General features: G+C 36.3%; 1 long non-coding RNA gene across 1 annotated transcript; it reads right to left on the minus strand.

Annotated features, from left to right (window-relative positions):
• Positions 1–4351: 4351 nt before the first annotated feature.
• LOC138160978 (uncharacterized) lies at positions 4352–21549 on the minus strand. Its single transcript, XR_011168226.1, has 4 exons — positions 21451–21549; positions 8037–8079; positions 6673–6784; positions 4352–5392 (listed from the first exon to the last, which is right to left on the minus strand). It is a non-coding gene; the product is annotated as an uncharacterized lncRNA (long non-coding RNA).
• Between the last annotated feature and the right edge of the window lie 882 nt (positions 21550–22431).

Raw genomic sequence — 22431 nt, forward strand, 5'->3', positions numbered from 1 at the left:
TGGAGCAGACAAAGAAGCAAGATTTTCCCTACAGGCGCAGATGCGTCAATATATCAGCTGTTTTTATTTTAAATGGTAGTTTTACTTCCTATAAGGGAGAATCAGTTCAAAGGGTAGGCTGGGGATATATTCAGAGAGGATTGTCATGTAAAAACAAAAGACATCAATGAACCTTTTTGTTTTTAAACAAAAGTAGGTAGAGAAAGGACAGAGGATAGATGAGTTGGGGCAAATTAGGATGCAGTGATATGTTCTAGGCTAGTTAAGTCCTCAATAAGACAAAATGAGGTTGGAGTAGGGAGCAGGAAGAAGAGATGGGAGAGGCACTTAATGCTTAACAAAAGAGGCAGGGGCAGGGGAAGGTTTCCCTGCAGGAAAATATCTTATTCCCTTCCATCAACCTGTGAAGTGAGTTCTATGGGGGGAAAAAAGTAAACACAAAGAGTATACACAGGGGTATAACATAGTTTTGGGTAAGAGAGAGTCAACAGTTGGTAGCATCAAGAAAGGCCTCATTTCAGAGATGGTACCTGACCTGTGATTTCAAGAAAGTTAGAAATTCCATGAAGTTAAATTTAGAAGGTGGAACACACAAGGGTTTGAGGTAGGAGATAGAATGTGGTATATGGGTAATAATATAATGAGAGAAAACTAAAGGTTACCTAGTCTAATGTTCTTATTTTATAGATTAAGAATCCCAGGCTGTGGGAATTTGTGCCTTGACCAACTTCACCATTTAAGAAGTAACAGAGCTAAGATATACACCCACATCATCTGATGCTATGATTGGTCTTCTTTCCCTTCCCCACAATACAATAGTCACTTTGTTGGGAATATTGTAAAGGTAATTTCTGAATTAGGTAAGGTGAAATTTAATAGGCATAAACGAGTGAGGTCTGATGCTTGGGTTCAAATAGACTTCATCATCAAAGGGTCAGAGAGACATGGCTAGAAAGCATTCATCTTATGATAATTAGGAGGTTTACGTGTACTGCAACCTTAAAAATCAGTAAACATTATGATATGACAAACAAAAAATTTTGAAATCCTTCTTAGGATTCATTTAGCAAGACATAGAGTCTAGGAGTAGAGATTTTTTTTTTGCCTTTTGGAGGGCATTTGGCATTAAGTAAATTGCCCAATGTTACACAGCTAGTTTTGTTTTGTGTGGGTGTTAAGTGTCCATGGCTGGAACTGAACTCGTGTCCTCCTGACTCCAGGGCTGGTGCTTTACTCACTGCACCACCTAGCCAGCCCCGGGAGTAGAGATTTGATTGTCTTACTATTCTCTGTCAAGGGTAGGCAACATTTAGAGTACAGTGTTTACTTGTAGGTCCCCAATTTAGGAAAGACACTAACTAATAGTTCTGAGAATATCTGTGGGAGGATAGCCAGGATGATTAAGTGCCTCAAAATCTTGCCCTCTTAGATTCAGTTGAAAGAATTAGGATTAAAAAAAATGAGGTACATAATAAGTGTCCTCACACATTTGAAGGCCTACCATATGGAAAAGGAGTTAGGGCAAGAGGAAGTTTGTTGCTATTCAAGGAAAAAGCTAGATAAGAAGGTGAATATATTATCCTTATTTATGTGTGAACTGGCCTAGATGTTCAACTAAGGTTATTTAGTGATCTTAACATGAATAAGGACTTTCTTAAACCTGGGATTTTGTGATTTTATTTCTATGACTTCTGAAATCCTACAAATGAACTCTAAAGGTCATTGAATGTCATAAAGGGGACATGGTTAGAGAATAAATATATGTTTCTTGTGTACATTTAATGGAACAAAAAAGAAATTATAGAAGGAAGTCAGACAGGGAAGAAATGTATGCAACCATATTCAGTGTTTATATGGAAAGAATATCACCAATGAATGGCAACTAGTCATAAGACCATTATTTTTTTCTAAATTGTTCTCTCTTGCAATTATTCATTGCAATTTTCTCTGTGTTATTTCTGTATGAGACCAAGGCAAGCATTTTAGTCATTTTTTTTCTTTATTTAAATGTCTTTCCAAGAAAAAAAAATACTTCTTTCCTCCCTTCTCCTTTCCTCCTTTACCCCTACTTTGGTCATCAACAGAACTACTATCTCTCTTCCTTTTCCTGCTTCTTTCTCTCTTCTTTCTCTTTACACTTTTCTTCCCCTCTCATGTTACCTTCTCTCTTCTCATTGTCTATTTTCCCTCTCTTTTCCTTTTCTTCTTTTTTCTTTTCTTCTTTCATTTTCTCTGAATTGTTATCCAAATGTTCTTTCAAAAATGAAAAAAAAAAGATCTAAAACCATCTTTCAGACAAAATTAGGGGGATGGAAGTGAAAGAGATAATTCCATTGGCATGCAACAGGACCTTCCTGACATGTGGCAGTAGGGGCCCATTAACCTGATTTCTGCATAAAGCTGTCAGCTCAAACATACACATTTATATATTTCATTTTATAGTTAGTGAATAAGATTCTTTCAGCTCTAAAATAACAACTGGCAGGTTGTGGTTTCTACCTGCCTGCTGAATAGTTTATCAAAAACCTAGTTAAATTAACATGAGCCTTGTCTTCACACTTTAATTTATCCTTGGTATGTGATTTAAGAGTTGCCTGACAATTTTGTTTCTTATTCCACTCTTGAAAGTATTTTAATTCTAGCAAACTCAACAGTCTTAACTAAACTTGCAACTCAGATAAGACATCTTACATTGCATTTGTTCAATTTAAGAAATCAGACTTCAGAAACAAACTGTCAGAAAGATGAAAGACTTCATAGGCTAAATTCAATAAACCTTTCACCAAATTACATGAAAGGAAAGGTAGACAGACAAGTTCTTGTTTATTGTAAAAGGGTTCTAGGAGTGGCAAAGCAGTACTAGACTCCAGGCACATATATTTAGCAATTGTGCTCTGATCTATCATGATTCTACATAAGAATTACATTTATTCCAGGATGGATTACTAAAATTTCTGAGCCCTTAGAATGGGAGTAGGGACAGGGAATAAGCACTTACTAAGCTCCTACTATAACCAGGTACAGTCCTTAGTGCTTTACAAATATCTCATTTGATCCTCACAACAGCCCTGAAGGATAGGTGCTATTTTCAGCCCCATTTTGCATATGAGATTAAGTGACTTTCCCAGAGACACACAGACACTTATACTCATGTCTGCCTGACATAGGCTCAGAGCTCTGCATCAACTAGCTGCCTCTGTATGATGCAAAGTGGTGACCTCTAGAAACCAAACCAAAGTAGTTTGAGTGATTTATCAGAGATCAGAAGGGAATACTATAGATAAAGTATACCTAATGTCTTTTGAATGGCCCCATTTGGCTAACCAGTTGCAAGGCAATTGCAGACATTTCTTATTTACTACTTAGAAGTCTGTGCACATTCCAAATCTCCTCAAGGTACTTCCATTGCACATGCCCATCAGCCTAAAAGGTAGATTCCCCAAACTTCTTCCAAATGGAAGGGAGTATCATTTGCCTCTGTTCATGATCTCCTTGGTTAGACCTCTATTGCATATGAATGTATATATGTGTGTGTGTGTATGTACATATGTGTATATTGTATGCATACAAATGCATTTATGTATATTGTTATCATATATACATATAAACACATATATGAATGCACTTATGTATATTGCTAGGTTTTTCCTGATTATAGGCTCATTTCTTCATAGAAACTTCAGTTTCTGGCTTCATTCTACTCCTCCTACCTGAGGTACATTACGGTCTTGGCACTACTTGTGACATACCATTGATCTGATCCATACTTCAGCTCTTAGGGAGTGACAGGACCTGGAACCTTGTTAATCTCAGGTTACTGTCTGTGGCAGAGTCTAGGGCTGAAGGTGGTCTTTTCCCCTGTCTTTCCTCCATCTACTCCAGTCTCCTCCCAGAAACCCAGCTGAGCAGACAAAAGAGAACATCCAGCACTTTGAGCATTAGGCAGGGTCGATAGACTGCATATTCTTCCCATAAAAGTCTGACCACAAAAGAAACCAAGTACAACCATGTGGCAGAGGCAGGCCATAAATTGAAATGACAAAATGTAGAAATGACCAAAGAAGATAAATTGCTTCAACACAGTCTTCTCCAAGTACTACCCTTGTAAAGCCATGCACAAGCAGCTTTCCAGAGAACTGTTGCTGTGAACAGCTTTCAAGGTTCTGATTACATAGTATAGTGAGCTCTCTATTCAATAACACATCAGAGCAAATCATTCATAAAAAAATCAAAATACAGCATTCACAATGTTACAACTTATCGCAAAAAATCAAAATACACATTCACCATGTCACAACTGAACAACTTATCACTAAAATGACCACATAGTCTTCACCAAAGTGATCTCATAGTTTTCAACAAAGTACATTCATTTAGTCAATCACAAAATCCTTAATTCAATCACAAAGTACAAAAGTCAAAGTTCTCCACCCCTAGGTCACAGTAAATCATAATCTTCTCAGTCAGTACACAGTATCCAAGTAAAGTCTTATTGCAGCTTGGCTCAAGGCTGGCTCTCAGCTTCCATGGTTCCTCTTCCATGGACCCAGCTCCAACTGTTACCTGGGTTCAAAGGCAGGCAGCTCCCAGTTCCTTGTCCAGCTCTTTGTCCAGTTCTTTGTCCATTTTCTGTTCCATATTGAAGTTCACAGTGTCCAGTCCATCTCAAGTCCTTCACAGTTCCTGTTTCTGGGAAGACAAAGCTTTGCAGAGCTACAATAATATTCATGCACGTTGCCAACCCCATCATCAATTCATTGTCTGCTTGTGAAATCAAATCAGATCCACCAACAAGGTCTGAGAACTCAACACAAATCATCAATATAGAAATCAACACAGACCCACAAACAAGGTCCCAGAGGTAAGAACAAATGATCAGTAAAGTCCCAGAACCTCCAAAACCCTCCTCCAGGACTTCTGTAAACATACAACCAGAAAATCCTCTTTCAGGAATTCCTGTAAGGTCCCAGGTCTTCTGCACAAAATATCACAAACAAACATCAGCACAGAGTAGACAGAGTGCCAGGATATGACAAGTTTTCTCCATCTTGAATCTGCCCCCACAATAATTCTCTTCTCAGTTCTGCTGTTTCTAGCCTGGGCCTCTCCTTATATATGGTCATTAGCTCCTCCCCTCTCTGTTGTGGGAGTTCATGAGTTCCAGGGTTCACAAGTTGTGGGGTTCACACATTCTGTTTCTTAACACACTTGATACAAGGCTCAAAAGAAACTTGAACTGAAACTGAAACAATAGTTCAATTATCTGAAGCAAGATGTGAACTACTTCTGTGCTTGCCATTACAGCACCCCATTCTTCTCCAAAACAAAAGCCCAGAGGCTGTTTTACTTGTGATCTTCTATTTCTGCTGTCTAGATGTCAGCAGCATGGATTCTGGAAAGGGAGATAGGGACAAACCTTCATCTGAAAAATGGAAGAACCCTTCAGAAACCTCACTCAGGTTTCGGTATCCAGTCCTACAGAGGTACTCAGAAACCATTACCTATGGAGCTCATTTGAGAGTTCTGCCTATAAGAATTGCAGAAGACACAGAAGTTCAGTGAACTTACACAAACCCATAACATCAAATCAAGGGACCTGAATGTACTGACTCCAAAAGGGTTCTAATGCTCCCTTTTCATATGGGTAAAGTTGTTTTCCCTGGTGAAACACTGTTACATACAAAGAATATCTTAGACTCTTCTTTCTTCCCATCTGCCTTGCACTTGGTATAGGAAAAATGTCATTCACTTACAGTTATTCTGAGGATGATATTCCTGGGGAAGTAGTGATTATTTCTTTAAATATTAGTGAAAAGTTTAAATCTTTCAAATGCAGGAAGACCTACTTTTTAATGCTCCAAAATTATTCTGAATAACTTCTTAAAGTATAGTTGACCACAGCCAAAAACTGATCTCTAGACCTGGATTGCAAGGGAAAGGGAAATAATTTAAATCTAGTAGACTTTATTCTGCATATTTCATCCAAAAAAGGACCTGAATTTTTGTAAATATGCTTTCAGTATCCCTTCATTTTTCACTTCTGGATGGAGTCAGAGTCTTTTAAATGAGTCATTACTCTCACTCCACAAGCTTACTGAAGCTACATCTAGCATCTCCCTGCAGAATTCCAAAGCCTTTACCAAAACTCTGCATAAAACATCAACGTTGATAACACTAGACAAGGATTTAGCAGCCACTGGATATTATGTTACACATAATGGAGATACATCCCCATGTAGAAGAGATAGATAGATCCCCATGTATATCCCCATGGGATCATCAGGACTGTATCCAATCAGCTGAAGACTATATGATGAAGAGATGAACTGTGATTGGACTACACCATTAAGATATGAGTGTATTCAAAAGTCATGGCTTCACGCTAATGAACATTTCCTTCCTGGCAGTAAGTGAGAGGAGAAATAAGCTCTAAACTTTTGGATCGGGAGAAAACTTTGGTCCTTCCCCTACAATACTAACATGCGGTCCTCTGTTCTCTGCCCCTTCAGGTTGCTCTTTACCATTTTAGGTGAACAAGATAGGTGACTGGGAGATTTGGAGGGTCAGGACAGCAAACGACCAGAAATCCAGGAGCAGAGTCCATGAAAGAATTGCACAGTGTCCATAACACATAGTAAACACATAATAATAAATGCTAATTAACTCACTGACCAGAGAGTGAAGTGTTGAATAGCCTTCTGGTCTAATCCAGTTGTAGCAGAGATGTGAATTTAACTGTCCAGCGGCTTTTATATTTTTAGAAATCCATTTGGTGGAGTGAATCCTGTATAGAATTTGAAAATCTGAAGTCACTTTCCTCAGAAATTAAGTTAATAGGGGAGAGATGCCTAAGGTGTTAAGAGAAAAAAATATAACCATTGTTCTTGTTATATCTTCACAGTAATTAGTCCTTTGTTAAAGGTAATTGATGTTATCAAGTTAAGTGAAATTGGGACACTAATCACTGGTGGTTAACTATGTATGGTAGACACACCAGAAATGAGGTTCAAGCCAAGTTCAACAGAAATCATTTATTCCCCAACTTCTCAGTAGTAACCTAGAACTCTGAGAAGGAGATGTAACTGGCTTCACGGTGGGATAGTGAGTTTAAAGTCTTCCTACTTATATAAAGGAGAGATAGGATAACATGTAGCAATGAAAGAACACTAGAATATTGGCAGAGAGGAAATAGTTCATTTGTATAAAAATAACTTGGTGGATAATGGTAGTAGGTGTGTGTGTGTGTGTGTGTGTATGTGTGTTTGTGTTTGTGTGTGAGAGAAAGAGACTTCCAGAGACAGAGACAGAGATAGAGAGACAGAGACAGAGAGTTTAATCTTCTAAGGACAGAAGAAATTATCCAGCATCTTAAAAGAGAAACAAGTATTGAGCTATTTCCTCTTCCTCAGTTTCCTCTAGCTACTCTACTATTACACCAGCATATCGCAACATTTCTTGGGAAGGAGATGAAAGGTCTCCCCTCTTCATCAACCCTTCTCCATCACCTGTAATGTAAATTTGGTGGTTCATAGAAGAGTCAGACCCCAGAGACTGAATGGGCAAATTTATTCTCCTGGCTTTTCCTCCCATATTACAGGTAACTAAAATGCCATGACATGCTTGATTCCAAGGTCTCTCTGATCATCCACCAAAGTCTCAGAATAATGGATCAGGAGAGCAGGCAATAAGAGACTTTATCCTGCTGACCAGTATGGCCCCAAGAAAGAGAATGAATTTACCTTTTGTAGATACTCTGCTCCAAAATTCTGCAAAAAGCCAAGAAGTGTTCCACAAATCTATTTTCAATTATGTCACTAACTTGTAAACTCTGGAATGTTTTTTCTACTTGGATTTCTCATCTCCAAAGTACCTCTTGCATTGCAGAACTATATACATCTTTCACATACTCTCATACATACATATCGTCATATATTGATTTATAGATATGCATACACATCTCTGTATATACATACACGTGCACAAATAAAGATACAATATTCATGCATGCATGCATATATACATACTACATAACTCACTTCTTGATGGAAGACATCAGTTCATTTTTGTTTCCATTAAGTACTGAAACACAGAAGGTATACGCGTTTATGTATATGTATATGCACATGTGTATATACATACTTTATGTCTATTTATGTTTATATATAGTTCAGTATTTGCATACAGATATGCACATGAATATTATCTGCATATGTATGTACACACATATGCATGCATATATACATAAACACATGTACACACATATATAAATATGTGTATATATACATGCAAAGACATACATATATATGTATATGTATATGGGGGAGAGAGACACACACAGATTTAGAGAGACAGAGAGACAGAAACAGAGAAAGAGAGATGAGTGATTAACTGTTTTGCAGTGAGATGGGATAAGGAATATAATATTCATTTCTGCCTGCTATAAACTTAAAATGTGGCCCAGTAGCTATTTCTAAGTGAGTGAATAAGAGTATTTATTCTATTTTAGGATATATTGGTGGAATTTATTGCCACAGCTTGCATAATAAATACATACATTAATTTTCTTTTATGGTGTACATTTTTGTGACTACTCTATAACATAAAATCTTATTTTTTTATAAAAAATCAAGTGATGGACACCTGATTAAGATGATCATATGAAGGAAAATTAGTTGCTTTCATATATACACGTTCACATGAATGCATACTCACAAATATTTTTATATAGTAATACATTTAATTCAACAGGAAAAAGTAAAGTCCAAGGAGAGAAATGGGGGAGAGAGGTTAGATGAAAGATAGATTTAGGAAAGTAACAATGACAAGAAAAATAATATCATCATATGAAAGCAGACCATGAAATGAAAATGATAAAAATAGAAAGAAAATGTTAGATCCAATTATTGATAGCAAAGGTAAAAAGAGGAATGGACACATACCATTTAAATTATAAATTATTAGTGTTAATTAAATAATTTTCTTAAACTTTTCATTACCTTCATCTTCCTCATGCTTTTCAGATATCTTTTTTTTAATTTTATTATTTATTTTTATTTTTAAAGAAATTGGGGTGAAGTAACTTGCTCAAGGTTACACAGCCAGTTATTTCTGGGTGGGTGCTAAGTGTCTGAGCCCAGATTCAATCCACAAGTCATCCCGAAAGTGGAGCCAGTGCTCTTACTCGCTGTGCTACCTGGCCACCCCCAGATATCTTTTTTTAACCCCATTATAATGCATGCTTCTTGAGGTCAGGGGCTTCCCAATTGTATTTGTTCCAGACAGTGTCTGGAGCAAAGGAAGTACTTAATACATTACTATTGATTTATTGTGTTGTCTTCTTTTTTTGACCACCTCTCTCTAAATAATGGAGGAAGATGGAAAGAAATGGGAAAAATCATATGTTGTAAAGACAGGTGTAATTAATAATTATAACTTTAATATCCTGGGGTGAACTTATTGATAAAGTGATTACGTATAACAAAATAGATTAAAAAGAAGACTCTTGGGGCAGCTAAGAGGCACAGTTAATAGAGCACCAGCCTGGGAGTCAGGAGGACCTGAGTTCTAATTTGAAATCAAACACTTAATGCTTACTAGATGTGTGACCTTGGGCAAGTCACTTAACCCCAATTGCTCTACCTTTCCCTCTCCAAAAAAAAAAAAAAAAAAGAAGAATCCAAAACTTATTATTAACAAGAAATACTCTTGAACCATAAAAAATTCAAAGGGTAAAAATGAGGGGTTGGAGCAAAAATAACTGTATTCCAGGTTTTTGTGTTTGTTTTTAAACAGGGGCAGTAGTAATGTGCTTACTCAAGGGTAGAGTAAAATATGACATGTTTAAAAATCGATATTCAGGAAAACCTTTATGTTTAAATACATTAAACATGAAAATATAATGCATATTCACCATGTGACTTAGCATCTAAATAATTAAAAGGACACTCAGTTGAATGTTAGAAATGGACAACACAACTATGAACCAGGCACATCAAATTTCCCCTTTTAGACTTAGACAAACCAAAAAAAAAAAAATTACAGAGTTAAAAAGTAAAGACTTTGTATACAGTTTCACAAAATCCAGATATTCTACATTTATGGCAAGGGTTGAATGGAAGTGAAAAGGCAAATATGTATTTCTTTGTTTTGCTTATCACCTTTATAAAAACTTATCATAAAATGGGAAATAAAAATGCATAAAAATGCAGAAAGGTAGAAATATAAAATTAATTTTTATTGCCTGCAACAAAATACAATTATAATCATTAAGGAATCTTTCAAGAAAGGATTCAAACTTAAATCAAGATGAAATAGTTCAATCAAAGACTAAATTTCCATTTATTTCATTTATAAAATTTTATTTAAATGATAATACCATGTTTGGAGATATACCACAATCAGTCCTTTTTTGCCCAATAAAAATTTTAAATCTATTTTTTTTATTTTCTAATGCATATTCTCTCTCTCCCACCTCCACTCCCCAATTGAGAAAGCAAAAAAAAAGAAAACCTTCATTAAAATATGAATATTCAAGTGTATCAGCAATGCCATATTCACAATGCCTATAGAGATTACAAATTTGCTGATATAATTATCCATCACAAAATACGTCAGGTTTGCCATTTGGGGAAATAAACTAGAAAATTTATTAAGATACTAAAAGACTGAGTCCCAAAACCAGAAAGTGAAAGCCATCAGAGTAGTTATGACATTGGTACAGGTAGATAAAGTAGAAAGCACCCACATTCTCAAGCCTTTAAAACAGAACAGGCTACCTCAGGCAAAGGTCCTCCTCTCCCCACTCACAGCAACCACCCAGCATCCTGGAAGCACTCTCCCAGCAGCTCCGGCCCCCGGCAGTCCTCAGCAGGAGTCCTTAGCAGAAAGTCCTGCTCCCAGCAGCTCCGGCTGCTGGCAGTGCTCAGCAGGGGTCCTAACTAAAAAAAAAAAAAAAAAGGCAACCGCCGCCAACTGCCAACCGCAGGACCGTTAGCTCGGCTTTTCACTTTCTCTTGCTCTGCTATGTCAGCACGTCCATGGGGCACGGGAGATCTTTAAATCCCATAACCCTTACATTGTAAAATAAATTTTCACTTTGGACATATCTAAAAGAAAATGATAGAAAGTCTCATTCTGTGCTGTACCTATCAACTCTGTATTAGGAAGTGAGCATCATCTTTAACTTTGAGTCCTCTGGATTTGGTCAACCATTGTGTTGATTTCTAAATCTTTCAAAGTTATTTGTCTTTACAATATTTCTGTTACTACATAAATTGTTGTCCTGGTTCTACTCAATTGAGTCAATATCAGTTCATACAAGTCTTTCTATATTTCTATGAAACTATATCCATGCTAATTTTTTACAGCACAACAGTATTCCATTGCACACATGGACCACAACTTGTTCAGCCATTCTTAAATTGATGGTTTACTCTATAAATTTAAAATTTTTTGCTGCCACAAAAGGAGCTGCTATGAAAATGTATTTTCACTTAAGTCTTTTTGCTGTTTCCTTGTTCACCTAGGAGGTCTTACACTAGGATTTGGTGTAGCTGGTTTAAAGAGTATGCATAATGTATTAGCTTTGGGGTTGTAGTACCAAATTGCTTTTTAGAATGGCTGACTCACCTCACATTCCACAAAAGGTACATTAATATATTCCCCTCTGACATTTTCCATTTTTTTGTCAGCTTTGAAAATCTAAGGGTATGAAGTGGAACCTCAGAATTTGTTTATTTACAATTAGTGATGATTAGTGATTTAGAGTAGTTTTATATGACTACTGATAGATTAGGGTGTCTAGGTGGAACAGTGCAAAGAGTTTCAGCCCTGGATTCAAGAAGACATCTTCAGGAGTACAAATCTGGCTTGAGACACTTATAAGCTGTGTGATCCTGAGCAAGTGACTTAACGTGGTTTGCCTCAGTTTCTCATATGTAAGCTGGAGAAGGAAATGGCAAACCACTCGTATCTCTACTAAGAAAGCCCCAAATGAGGTCACAAAGAGTAGGACATGACTGAAAAATGAATGAATGACAACAGCACCAATTTATAGCTTGAGTTTCTTTCTCTGAAGACTGCCCATTGTCATCCTTTTTTCATTTTTCTATTATGGAATGGTTCTTATTAGATATTTGAATAAGTTCCCAATATAACTTAGAAAAGAGACCTTTATCAAAGAAACTTCCTGCAAGTTTTTCCCCCTGTCTGTGTATTTCTCTTTTAATTTTATCCTCACTTGTTCTGTTTGTCAAAATAATTCTTTAATTGTATATAGTCAACATTTTTCATTTTACTTTTTGTAATCTCTATCTCTTGTTTTATTACAATATCTTCTCCAACTCATATTGATAGTCAATTTATTCTTTGTCCTCTAATTTGTTTATGATAATACCATTTTGGTTGTAGTCAAGTACCTATTTGGAGCTTGAATTTGTATACAATATGAAATATGTCTGTACTCAGTTTCTACCAGAATATTTTCCAGTTTTCCCAATAGATTTCATTGAATAGTGATTCTTTTCCCAACAGCTGATATTGAATACCTGTTTAAGGGAAAACTGATGGCTCAAAGCATTTCCCTCACCAAAGGGGAAAACAAAGAACAAACAGTTAAATGAATTGGTAAAAACCACAAAAAAAGTAGAAAAAAAGAAATTATGAAACCTCCCCTACGTGCAAAGTCTTTATTCAAAGTATTAGGCAACATTTTAAGGGGAGATTTGACTTTATTATTCAATTCAAGAACCAGTATAGTATAGTGAATATAGAGCTAGCCTTAATCTCTGGAAGGCTTTTGTTTATGTTCTACCTTGGACAGTTGCTGGTTGTATGACTATGGACAAGTCATTTTATTTCTTGTTTCTTTAGGAAACTCTCTAAAACAATTATTTGCAGAAAAGATATCAATATAGGGAATTTATTTAACTAAGGAGTACCCTATATCAATGAAATCCCATGGGAATTCATTCTTCTTTATTCACTTCATGCTTGAAATTGGGTTGAAACATCATCTCAGAATGAAGGAGAATGAGTGACTATAGGCTCATATTCAGGTATATTAAACCAAAGCTGAGTTTAGGGCATCTGTGCAAAGTTCTGGTAAAACACTTCAGTCTTTAAACAATTACAGATACCAGACAACCATGATATACATCTTTTTGTTTATTACAGGGCATGACTTTTGAAGTAAATTAATGCTTTGTGACATTTACCACTTTGGCACCTAAAAACAAAGGGGAGAAACTTTCTTAAGGATATGGAATAATTCAATCTTTATTTATTATATATGTGATCATTCACAGTCTTGTCCCAAAAAATGGCTTAAGATTTTTCAAGTTTTCTTTAATAGCTGAAAAGCCTTTACTTTGTGAATCTTAGCAATTCAATGTGGCATGCACTTGATCAAAACTTGAACAAATAACCAAAGAATATATATGCTTCCCATATGGGAAATTGGGTATGAAAGAGAAATGCACAGAGCTTAATGTTTCCATAGTTAAATAGTGCTTCTGTTAAAGTTAATCCAGAATTCTGGTCTTGTCATGGAGATCAAAGGAAGAATGGAAAAAAGAAAACCTGTCATCTTGGACAAACCATTTGCAATTGTAAAGAAAAAAAAAATGGCGAGGAAGTCAGCAACAGCGAACAATGAGATAAGTGTTTGTTTGACAGTATTTTTGAAGCAAAATAGAGCTCGGATGACTAGAGGGAGAACATGTTGTTGATATTCCCTAACTGTTTTCCATAGATTCGAACTGGCCTGCTGTCTTTGGCTAGCAGCAAGCAGACACCACATAAGCAGAGGAAAACATAAATTGGATTGTTTGAAGTGCTTCATTTTATGGGTACTTTACTAAATCATTTTCCCCCACCAAGAATTTATTCTAGATTCTTCAGAGATACCTTTGCTCCTTCTCATCTAATGCTTCTTCATGCTACCATTTAGCACTGATGCTGCCTACTATTCAAAATTAAGTATAATTGTTCAATGAAAGGTGATAAGTTTTATATGTAACAACTCTGGAGGAAAAGCTGTGTGACAAGCTAAAATACTTTCAGACCCTTTCAATTCTAGAGAATGAAAATTTCGCCATCTGGGTTATGCAGTATTTAGGTAGATTGCAGCACTTCTCAGGAACATGTGAAATGTTTATTAAAAAGGCAATACATAAAATGCAGTTCATCTTCTCCTAAAGCTGTTTGTCTTAAGGGTAACAAGTTCATGCTTCAAAATTATTAAGTAAACATGTTGGTTACCAAAAGCTCAATATGTTGGTGTTATTACGAGACCAGTTATATTGAAATCATATTTAGAATAAGTAATCTGATAGGTATGTACAAATTTGGCATTCTACTCAAGTCAGTGGGATAAAGGTAATGTCACAAAGTGAATCCCTTGTATAAAAAGACACTGCTTTGCTTTAGATAAATGTTCATTTTGCATAAAGCCATAGACTTTTGTTTGATGCATGTTAAATATATTCATGGAATTTTAAATTATCTTTTATCTCATTCATCAATTGGGGAACAGCACATATGTTTTTACAAATTTGACTGTTTCCTATAAATTTGAGAAATAAGGCCTATATAAGAGAGATTTACTACAGTTTTTTTTTTATATTACTTCATTGCCTGTAGTGCCTTTCAACAAAATATAGTTTCCTTGATTATCTCTTTTAATTAGGTCTATTTTTGCTTTTGCTTGTTTTGAGATTTTGTCTAAAATAATAAATAAACTCGGAAGTCTGTTTTCTTTCTGATTACTGCCTCCCTTCATCCAAGATGCCTTTTAGTATCCTTCTCTCATACCATGTCTTCTCCCTTTCCCCTCCTTAATCCTTATTTGGTAAGAGAGATTTCTATAACTAAATGAATAGACACACACATGCTCACACATGTGAATGTGTGTATGCAAATTCATACATTCTTCCCTTTCTGAACCAATTCTGATGAGACTAAGGCTCACTAATTGCCTGTAATTTCCCAGAAAATTTTCTTCTTCACTATCAAAGTTTTTTTTCTTTCACACATCACTTACCTGAAAAAAATTTCTCCATCCCACCTCTTGCTTCCCCTTTCTCCCGATGCATCCCACTTTCTCACCTCTTCATTTTTTTTAATTTTTGTTTTAGAGACCGTCTTAACATAATCAACCCACAATCATGCCCTCTGTCTCTGTAATCTCCTCAGGCATCTTAATAATAATAAAGTTCTGGGGCGGCCAGGTAGCACAGCGAGTAAGAGCACCGGCTCCAGTGTTGAGAAGACCTGGAGATCGAATCCCGGGCTCAGACACTCAGCACCCACCCAGAAACACCTGGCCGTGTAACCTTGAGCAAGTTACTTAACCCCAATTGCTTAGGGGCAGCCAGGTGGCTCAGCGAGTAAGAGCACCCGCTCCGGTGTCGGGATGACCTGGATCAAATCCGGGCTCAGACACTCAGCACCACACCCAGAAATAACTGGCCGTGTAACCTTGAGCAAGTTACTTAACCCCAATTGCTTAAAAAAAAAAAAAAAAAATTATAGTAAAGTTCTTCGGAGTTACGTATCTTATCACCAATTATAGGAATGGAAGCCGTTTCACTTGACCGAGTCTCTTATTATTACTTTTAACCTTTGCCTTTTTATACTTCTTTTGAATATTCTGTTTGCATGTCAGATTTTCTGGTCAGCTCTGGTCTTTTCATCAGGAATATTCGAAAGTTCTCTATTTCATTAAATAGTTATTTCTCCCCTGAAAGATCAGAACTGAATTTTGCTGGCAAGTTATTCTTGGTTGTAATCCTACCTCCTCTGCCTTCTGAATATCATAGTCTAAGTTTTCTGCTTTTTTAGCATGGAAGCCACTAAGTCTTCCATGACCCTGACTGTGACTCCATGGTATTTGAAAGGTTTCTTTCTGAATGCTTGCCATATTTTTTTTGCTTGATGTGAAAACTCTGAAATTTGCCTTTAATATCCTTGGAAGTTCTCATTTTGGGGTCTCGTTCAGGAGGTGAACATCGGTTTCTTTCAATTTCTATTTTACTTTTAAATCTATCATATCAGAGCAGTTTCCTGCAAAATTTATTGAAATATGCTATCTAGACTTGTGGTTTTATTTTCTTTTATCATCACTTTAAGGTAGTCCAATATGCTTTAAAATATTTTGCCATGATCCATTGGCCATATCAATTATTTTCCAATGTGATACTTCACATTTTTCTATTATTTTTTCAATCTTTAGACTTCATTTTATTATTTTTTGATGTTTTATGGAATCATTACCTTCCAGTTGCCTAGTATTCATTTTTGTATCTCTTTTTCAATTTGACTAATTCTACTTTTTAAAAAATCCCTTCCTTAGTAACTTCTTGTGCTTCTCTTACCATTATGCCAATTCTGTCTTTAAGGTATTATTTTCACCAGTATTTTTTGTAGCTCTTTTATCAATTCTCCTTTTGTAATTTGCTTGTATCACTCTTATTTTTTTCCAAAATTTTCTTCTTTCTTTTTCTCTAATTATTCAAAGATATTTTTTTTGTGGGGATTTGGTCCAATTAGAATTTACCTTTAGTTCTTTTCACATTCTTGTATTTTTCTGAGTTTTTCTTGGTTTTTCTTCCCACGTTAGCAGTTTTTTTATGGCCAAATTGTTTTGTTTTGTTGTTATTTTAGTTTGTTTGATTTTCTGTTAGCTCATTTTTCCAGGCAATTTCCTACCTTTGAACTTCATGTTAAAGTTGTTCTCTGCTTATCTGGGAGTGGGGAGGCACTGTCTCAAGTATCAGGCTTTTTCATGCTTCTGTTTTCAGAACTACTTATGGTAGTCTGCAAGCTTTCTGTGCTTCCGAAATTGTTAAAGAAGACTTGTGGTCCCTGTTCTTTTGGGTTGTGCTCCGTTCTGTACCCAGGAAGGGCCCTTGGTCCCTTACTAGCACTTCTCTTAGCCCTGGACCTCTCTCAGGCCCCCTGTTATTCATCAAACACAAATGCTAGTGTAATGAGGGCTTTTTACTGTGATGAGGGCTCCTGCTCCCTTGTTACTGACCAGAAGGGCTCCTCTCCATGCTGGAACCAAGACTAAGAAGTTCATATGGACAACATAGTTGCCAATCATTGTCAACTCTGTCCAGCACCAACAAAGGGTACTTTCTTTCTGACCAGTTTTCCAACCTCTTCCTGTGTCTTTTCTGAAAACCCCTGAAGCAGAACCACCTTTAAAGCCCAGTGTTGGTGATACTGGTTTTCTTTACTCACCCTGCTGTCATAGAACTTCTCCACCAAAATCCTAAACTGTCTTAACCTGAGAAAAAAAAATGTCTCACTTCCACCTTTTGCTGTCTCTGCCATTCCAAGATTTGATATGAGAAGTTATTTTAAAGTTGTTTGGGGAGGCATGTTTGTAGAGTTCAACTGGGCTGCTGCCTGTACTTTGTCATTTTGGCTTGCTGTCAGGTCTTTCTAATTTGGAGTCCAACACTTCAACCATTGAGCAACCTTGCTAACCTTGGAGGTAGAGTAGACAGAGTGTGAGACCTGGGGCTGCACCAAAACATTATGTTAATCCTTTGATGTGTTTGGATGACACCATGTTAAATGAATTCACTGAAAATAATATTGAATAGTTTCTTCAAACTGATGCTTTTTAGTTATGTATCCCTATGCAAGGCCTTTAATCTCCTTCTGTCTCAGTTTTCCCATTTGCAAAATGGGTATAATAATAGCACCTTCCTCTCAGGGTTCTTATAAAACTAAAATAGACAATATCTGTAATGCAAGTTACCAGTCTTAAAGCACCATGTAAATGGTAATTATCATCATCATCATCATCATCACCATCATCATAATCCCAAAGAATTCAATAACCAAACTGTATTCCTACTGAAACATAATCATAGATAAAACCCTTACCTAAATTTGCCTCCACCCAACATTCTCCCATTAAAATTCATGGATGTCCAATACCAAATACTCAGGAATTCCTCAATGAAATTCAGATACAAATTGTTCCCAGACAAGATAAGTTCCTACCACTTTGAGTATAAAATGAGAAAAAAGGGCGGCCAGGTAGCACAGCGAGCAAGAGCACTGGCTCCAGTGTCGGGATGACATGGGGGTCGAATCCCAGGCTCGGACACTTAGCACCCACCCAGAAACACCTGGCCGTGTAACTTTGAGCAAGTTACTTAAACCCCAATTGCTTAAAAAATGAGAAAAAAGGGGCAGCCAGGTGGTGCAGTGAGTAAGAGTGCCAGCGCCAGAGTCAGGAAGACCTGGGATCCGTTCTGGCCTCAGATACTTAACACCCCCCCCCCACACACACACACACACAACCTGGCTGTGTAACCTTGAGCAAGTTACTTAACCCCAATTGCTTAGAAAAAAAATAAAATGAGAAAAAAGTATAGCAGCAGGAACAGAAATAATGCAATAATAATAATAATATTAATAATGATAACCTATATTTGAAGAATCTCTCTAATTTTGCACAGGGTTTTTATATACAATATTACATTTTACAAAGAGCTGTGGCCACTACTGAGCAAGGGTAGCTCATGTTCTGGACTGAAACATCCCAAGGAATGACAGGCTGAGAGCAACTTCACAGTCAGAAAAGTACTGCTTGTTTACTGCTATCTTATTTGTTAAATTAGATCATAACAAATAGCTTTCTAATACTGGTGAAGTGGTTAGGCCTTCCCAGCTTATCACAGCATTCAGAGTATGTGTGCTGATTAAAAGAAAAAAGGACAAGAAATTCTTCACTCATAGGGGATTTGTTACCCTCATGCAATTACATCCATTCCACATTAGATGATTTATCCAAACTTATACTTCTATGTGATATGTGGATCTTTCTTTTGGTCATTACTTCATGCATTTTTCTAAGAAATATAGATTTTGTCTTTTCAGAAAATATGAGTAATTTGGGAAACTGTCTGGGTAGCAAGAGAGAACAATGGACATATCTGGTTCCGGTACAACTTCCTGATCTGGAAACACAGAAGGGGCCAGGATCAGGGTTCAGCCACCCCCATTCATGCTTTGGAAGGGGATAGTATACTAATTTGATTCTAGGTCAGCTACCCCACTTAGTAATATGAGATTAGAGGGGGTACAGAGACAAACAATAAATCTAACTAGGTACAATCCACCTCATAATAACAACCCACTCAGGACCAACTTTCTCTCCTGTATTACCCAGACCAAATTGCTAGAGGGGACAGGTCTAGGCAATTATTATCATCAACAATAGCTGTTTGACATAGGCTGGGGATTGATGCTCAGGGTTGACTTGAAAGTCTATACTCTTACTCTAAAGAGTAAAGCAGTAAAGAGAAAAGCATGATAATTACTCTAACAACTGCAAAGCGTAGAGATTATGAAAGAAAGAGAAAGGAGGAGGATCTTTGCTGTGCACCCCCCAAAAAAAAAACTCAAAATGCAATGAAGAAATAATATGGGTTAAAAGAAACCTAAATTGAAATTCTTAAAGAGAGAAATTCCACAATATTAGTAGAGTCCTGGAGAAATGGGGGAAAATGAATAGGTCATAGATACTGTAATGGTGGAATAAAGTTATAAAAGAATAATTCAAGCCAGAGATAGTTAGAACTCTTGAGGAAAATATACAGCAGAGCAAATCTGAGATTCATTGAGAACTCTTAAACCAATGACAAAAATAAATACTGTATATTTTAATAAATGAGTAAATCAAACTAAGAACTACTGGAACCAGAGAGAAAAATGAGAATAGATATAATCTAAAGTTACTTACTGATTAAAACATTATATTTGTCACACCAAGGAACAAGGTGACGAAAGTATAAATATTATTAACCAAAGAAAAAAATAACAATCCAAAAACAAAGTACTGTAGATAGGAAGAGACACAAAGGAACCATTCAGGAACACAAAAGGTGTTTTGCTAGTATGAAAACAGAAAGCTACTGGGGCGGCTAGGTGGGCAGTGAATACAGCACTGACCCTGGAGTAAGGAGGATCTGAGTTCAAGTCCTGCCTCAGACACTTAACACTTACTAGCTGTGTGAACTTGGCCAAAATCACTTAACCCCAATTGTCCTGCCTCACCCCACTCCAAAAAGCAAAAGAAAAAAAAAGAGAGCTATTCTTTCTCATACACACAGAAATATATGTATTATTGCATAGAAATTGGAAGGAACATTTCTATTTTTGAGCTTTTTATGTCAACTTTCCAAAAATTGACCACACTCTAAGGCACAAATAGGAATATTAAATATATGCTTTAGAGACCACAGTAATATTTATCTATCTATCCATCAAAAGAGAATCAATAAAAGAATGTAGACTTAACTGGAGGTTAAATTACCTAGTTCTAAAGACTGGGTGTATAAAAGATTAAATCCTAATGAAAATAATTTTATGAAAACAATGTAGCAAAACTTTTTTTTGGAACTTGACTCAATTGTCTTTAGGGTAAAGTACATTCATTTTCTTTAAATATTTTCACTGATGAAAGAGAATTGTCATTGAAATAAGGGACGTAGAAAATCAACAACTTAGAAAATATAAATGAACACAATCACAAAAATTCTGCAAATCAAAGAAAATATCAGGGAGTAGACTTTTTTTTACATCAAAGTAGTTGAAGATACATTATAGATGTATTGTTTGTTCCTGATCTGCTGGTGAAGACCTGTTTCCCTAAGGCAATATAAGACTGTGGAAAGAATATTAGTTTGAAGTCAGAGGACTTATATTGAAATTTTAGCTTTTCCATTTACTTCAGTCATGCCTTTTTTTTTTTTTTAGTCACACAATCACTTTGGACCTCTGTTTTCTCGTTGAAAAATTCTAATCTTTGGTTAGATGTTCTCTTGGATCTCTTCCTGCTTAACTCTATGAGTTTCATCCAACCAATGATCTTATGAATATGATTTCTAATTTTTTGGGGGGCAGTAATTCTTAGGAAATGAATATAAATGTATACATAAATAATTATATATACAAAAATACATATTTTTTAATTGCATTTGTCAGTGTGAGCAAGAATAGTCTGAATAGAAATGCACACAGGAGATGACAAGAGAAAAACAGAATGGATATGTATTTGTTTATTTATATGCATGTTTATATAAAGCATTTGCCCATTGCCAAAGCCTCTGGGTGCATTTGCATAATTAAAAACGCCAACATAATCAGCATGCTGAAAACTGGCAATAACTAGATAGTCCCCCAAACATAAAAAATTTCTCTATACTCTCTAGGAAATAACACATTCCCAACAAACTCCCATTAGCTCAAAGTTGATACACATTATTAAGGTTTATACAAGATCCCAGAGGTCAGTAGACTCACTGCTATTTGGACCAGTGACCTCGTGGATTTGGGCTCTGAAGATCTCTTCAAATAAAGGTACTGAGAGAAACATCTCCGCAACTAATCTCTGTCTTCATTCCAACTCACAGGAAAATACATTACCTCTTTGCTTCCTAGAAGAAAACAATGCTTTTTTCCCCCATCATACCCAGGAGCACACAGGGAGGATGGTTGTTATGTTCCTGTAGCACCAAATATGGCATCCATGGCAAGGGGAATTTCTAACAGACAGCTGCTGCCACAGACAGCTGGAAGCAGCCTTCTGCTCTCTAACTGAATCATGGGAAGTTGTAAGCTCCCCAGAAGATTCTCCCCTCTAGCTGTTCTGTGACCATCCAGTGAAACTCATTTTCAATTTCCACTCTGTACTCCTTAATAAAACTCAGTTTTACTTCCAAGTCATGCTCAAACTCTTAAACACCTTGTTTCCCCGAACAGTACTATTCCAGAACAGGTGCTAGTCTAAACCACAAGGGAAATGTTGAGTGGAAAGAGAAGAGGAAAAGGTCATCAATCTTTTTTTTTTCAGTCTTTCCTTTGGATGGTATACTCTGAAGGAGAGGTGACTCAAATATGATCCATACATTCTCTGACTTGTCTGGGATAATAACTGTAGGTTATATTGCTTTTGTAATAGTTGGACTTTTTTTTACCCTTAATATTACTGAAGCTACAAAGCAGAAAGCACATGGTCTCTCAATAAAAATATGACTCTTGTGCTTTCCCTCTGTCAATTATTTCCTTTTTATCCTGTATATCCCTCGCTTTGTTTCTATTTGTTTGCATATTATCTACCCAATTAAACTGCAAGGCAGGGGCTATCTTTTGGCTCTTTTTGTATACCCAGTATTTAGCACAGTACCTGCAACATAATCGATGTTTGATAAATATTTTTTGATTGATTGCTTATTATATCATGTCACTTCTACTTTCTCTAATATCCTTAATATTATATGTGGACCTTGGCTGGATGAACTCAAACACTGGGAGTAAAGTGCTCACGCCACTGAGGATGCAGCTGCATAAATTGACTTTTAAAATGCCACACCAAGTGAACTCTCTATCTATGTAAAACAGTTAATA

The sequence above is a fragment of the Petaurus breviceps genome, unplaced genomic scaffold, assembly GCF_028583685.1.
Source record: "Petaurus breviceps papuanus isolate PSGF00001 unplaced genomic scaffold, PetGlider_PUasm1.0 183, whole genome shotgun sequence".
Taxonomy (NCBI): domain Eukaryota; kingdom Metazoa; phylum Chordata; class Mammalia; order Diprotodontia; family Petauridae; genus Petaurus; species Petaurus breviceps.